Source organism: Marmota marmota, unplaced genomic scaffold, assembly GCF_001458135.2.
Source record: "Marmota marmota marmota unplaced genomic scaffold, marMar, whole genome shotgun sequence".
Classification (NCBI taxonomy): domain Eukaryota; kingdom Metazoa; phylum Chordata; class Mammalia; order Rodentia; family Sciuridae; genus Marmota; species Marmota marmota.
This window is the reverse complement of record NW_025999900.1, coordinates 8,077,370-8,081,815: the sequence shown is the minus strand read 5'-3', so window position 1 is coordinate 8,081,815 and position 4,446 is coordinate 8,077,370. Positions and strand designations below refer to the sequence as shown.

At 39.6% G+C, this 4,446-nt stretch overlaps 1 pseudogene; it reads left to right on the top strand.

Annotated features, from left to right (window-relative positions):
* The first annotated feature begins 3,677 nt into the window (after window positions 1-3,677).
* Window positions 3,678-3,969, top strand: LOC107145131 (annotated as a pseudogene).
* The last annotated feature ends 477 nt before the right edge of the window (window positions 3,970-4,446 follow it).

Below are 4,446 nucleotides of genomic sequence, written 5' to 3'. Positions count from 1 at the left end.
AAAAATGCACATTGCTAAGTGAAAGAAGCCAGTTGGAAAAGATTACATACTGTATGGTTTCAACAACCTGACATTCTAGAAAAGGCAAAGCTACATAAAGATAGTAAAAGGACCAGTGGTTGCCAAGGTCTATGGAGAAGGAAGGAAGAGATAAATAGGTGGAGCACAGGGCATTTTTAGAACAGTGAAACTATTCTGGCCTGATGCAGTGGTCCCAGTGACTTGGGAAACTGAGGCCGAAGGATCACAAGTGTGGGGCCAGCATCAGCAACTTAGCAAGAAAGAGCCTCAGCAACTTAGTGATACCCTGTCTCAAAGTAGAAAATAAAAAGGGCTGGGGATGTGGCTCAGAGGTAAAGTACTCTGAGGTTCAATCTTCAGTAACAACAACAAAAAAAAAAAAAATAGAAAAGAAAGAAATAATGATATGATAGCAGATGCATGACATTCTGCATTTGTCAAAATCCACACAACTGTGCAACATAGTGAATTTAAAGTAAACTACAGACTTACTAACGTATCAAGATGCTGGGGGTATAGCTCAGTGGAAGATTGCATGCTTAGTATACACAAGACCCTGGGTTCAATCCCCAATATCCCTCCCACACACACACAAAAAAGAATATTGGTATAATGCTGTAACAAATGTATAATACTAATGCAAGATGTCAGTAATAGGAGAAACTGTGTGTGGAGGGGGAGGCAGTGGGAATTTTCTGTACTTTCTGTCCATATTTTCTATAAACCTAAAACTGCTCCAGAAATAAATTCAATTAATTTTTAAAAAGTCATTCTGTGAACTGTTTGATTTATCTATAAAATTCTTTAACCATTTACTCACTGATTCTAAAGACAACTCAATGCCAAACACTGGGCTAGGACTCATGGGACATTGTGTACAGAAAATTCAAAAGGAATTGAATAGGAAGTGCCATTGCCCACCTAATATCTATTCTCTCTTTCTGCTTAGTGATGAAAGTGAAGGGGACACTTTAAAAAAAAATACTTTTTTCTGTCTCCGTTGGGACTAGGTATGGCAATGTAATTAAGTTCTGGTAAGCAGAAGCTTTTGCATGGGATTTTTTTGTATTTTTTCCTAAAGGGGAACAGGCAACTTCCTGAGCTTCATTTGCCCTTTGTCATTGCCCTTCCACTTCTTCCCAGCTTAAATCAGGACCTGATGGCTTGGACTGGTAGTGTAGCTCAATGGTAGAGCCTGTGCCTAGCATACGTGAGGACCTGGGTTCACTCTCCAGCATCACCAAAAAAGAAAAAGACAGAGGACCTGATGGCAGAGCTCCAATACCTTTGTCACCAGGTGGCAACGTTAGGGTGGAAGCTAGGTACTTAAGAAGGTGGAATTGAGAAGTGGAAGCAGCCTGGATCCCTGATACTCTGTGTAGTAACTCTGAACTACCTACCTCTGGACTTCTTTTTCATGGGAAAGTAAACTCTAATTCTTTTTTTAAGGCCATTGTAGACAAGTTTTGTTACCAGTGGTGGAATCTAATTCCTAATTGATATGGAAAGCAAAGATATTAATAATGAATGCATGCCAAATCAGGCAATTTAATACAATAACCAGAACTGAAGATACACAATAAATATGGAAGCCCTTTATTGGATTTGTTTACTGTGTTGAAGATACAAGACCAAACTTGGAGAAGCCACCACCTAATAGACACTTTCTGAAAATCCTCTTTCCTTCCACAGAGACTCTATCCATCCCTTCTTCCCATTTTCCTTCTATAAACTTTCATAATATTGTTAGTTACTATGAAGAGAGGAAATTTGTAACTCATAGGGTAGCTCTCATCTGTGTACTCAAGAAGCTTAGAAGCCCACTATTATGTATAATTATAATGCACCAAAAATAAAAATAAAATTAAAAAAAAAGAAGCTTAAATGCTAGTTGGAAACACAAAAAGACTGTTAGCCAGTGAGAAAAGGTCTTTTTTGGGGGGGTTAGACATGTGGAGAACTGTTTTCCTCCTATAGAGCTGGAATGAGATTACGTCTTGGGAGAGATGCCCATAGTAATTTCGAAGATGTTCACGATGTCCCTTAGAATGAGGAAGAGACACACTCACATGGGCATGAGCGCGTGCACACACATGCATGCAATGGGGCAAGTCACTGAAGAATGGGGGTTGAAAGGCTGGTGAATCTGCATCCCTTTCATTCTGCAGGGAGTGGTATATTGAAAGCAGACTGAAAGTCTGAGCCAAAGCTTTGTAGGCAAAGGGATAAGGAATTTAAAGGCTCAGGGGATCAATCAGAGCGAGTCAGCAAAGCTCCAGACTTCGTAGAAAGAAGAAGATATCTACAGAGGAGAGATTTGGGGAAAGAAAGACATGTTTAAGGCATTTGGGGAATTGAGTTTGTGTTCTTTGAGTTGGTGTATGTGAATGTTGTATAACTTCATCTTCTATCTACCATAGGTAAAGCTCAGAAAAGTGTCTATCATTCCCTAATGTTTATATTCCTGTAAATACCTTGGAGGAATTTGAACAGATATTGAATTCTGCATCCAGATTTGTGAGAAGACATAATGAAGGTTATTTTGGAGCCTGTTGGAGCTAGAGAGTGAACAGTGGCCAACTGACATCTAGGTCGCAAAGGAAAGGGCACAGAAAAAGACTTGCAGTTGAAGATGATGGACTGAACCACATAAAACTCTTCCTCCTGAAATCCCTCTAAAACAAATCCCTCCAAAACATAAAACTTCAAAGTCAAAAAGATGAGGACCACCCAAATGAAGACAGACTATTCAGGCTTGTCATAGGGATCAACTATCATTCTCATATTGGGCAGAGATTGGAAGGCAGGCAAAAGGTTTCTCTGATTGGTGATCGTAATCAAGGGGAAGCTGGAGTTGAGCTCACCAGAAAACAGGTTTCTTATATGATTGATTTAGTTTTCTCTGGTTGGTCCTGACCTGCAAGTAGGGGTAGGGAACACAATATTGGGAAGCTGACTCATCGACCAAATCATGACCCTGTTGGCCAATTGTTACAGAGATTGTAGGCCAGAGTTCTATTGTCATAGATGGTTGGGGTATTTTCTGTTGATATAATCAGACTCAGAGAACAAAAAAGGAAATCAAATCACTAACATTTTGGAAGCTAGAGGGCAAGAGGATAATGGGAACTAATTTAGCAAATTTATTATCAAAGTGGACAAGAGCAAGCGCAAGTTAGGTAAGGTGGTGCACCCCTGTAATCCCAGCAACTCAGGAGGCTGAGGCGGGAGAATTAAAAGTTTAAGACCAGCCTCAGAAACTTAGTGAGGCCCTAAGCAACTTAGTGCCTCACTGTCTCAAAAATAAAAAGTAAGAGAGGCCTTTTATGTGGCTCAGTGGTTAAGCACCCCTGAGTTCAATCCCTGGTACCAAAATAAATAAATAACACCTGCTGCCCTCTGAAGAATCAGGACTGATTTCCTAAAGAGGGTAGAGGATACCTTGTCAAGTTAAGGAGAGAGTCCTACTGAAAATCAGAATTCAGTGAAAATCATTTACTTTTAAAACTCCTGCCTGACTCCCCTAAATCATCAACTAATGTCAGAAGCCAATTGTTAAAGAAAAAAAAAATCTTTAAAAATATTTTATTTTGTTATGAACCTGAGCCTGAATCAAAAAATCATTGCTGCAATTTGTGGGCAACACCGAGGCTCTGCTGGATCTGTGGGCGGAGGTCTGCTGGGGAACGTGTGGATTACTGAGGTCATCAGCACCTTCTGACTGGAAAAAAAATGGTCAACGTCTTGAAAGGAGTGCTTATAGAATGTGATCCTGCTGTGAAGCAGTTTCTACTGTACTTGGATGAGTCCAATGCCCTGGGGAAGAAGTTCATCATTTAAGATATTAATGACACTCATGTCTCCATAATAGTAGAGTTTGTTAATGTTCTCCAGGAGCTAGTAGGTGCATTAATGGACCAAAATGTTTTTTCTCTTACCCAGAAATAAAATACTAAATATTGACTGCTTAGGAATTGTAAGCAACAAATAGGAAAGACTGTCTCCATTCAGTGGCTTATGTGGCTGTGGAGCCTGCTTTGGGAAAGACTATAATCATTTGTTCAGACAAAAACCCCAGAACTGATTTTTGTTGTACTTCAGTATTAAAAGGAAAAAAGAGAGAGGGAGGGAGAGAGAGAGAGCGCGCTTTAACAGTTGGCTGTAATTTGGCTTTTATTGTCCTTTAATAAAATAAAAACATAAAAAAATTCATTGCCACCTTGCAGCAAGGGATGAGGTATATAGAAGGATGTAATTGAAAGTGTGAACAACTTTTAAACAGACCAAAAGATTATTGGGAACTGCTGACAGGTATAGTAGTGTATACCTGTAAACCAGCAAATGGGGAAGCTGAGACAGGAGGATCACAAGTTCAAGGTCAGCCTCAGCAACTTAGCATGACACTGTTTCAAAATTAAAAAAAAA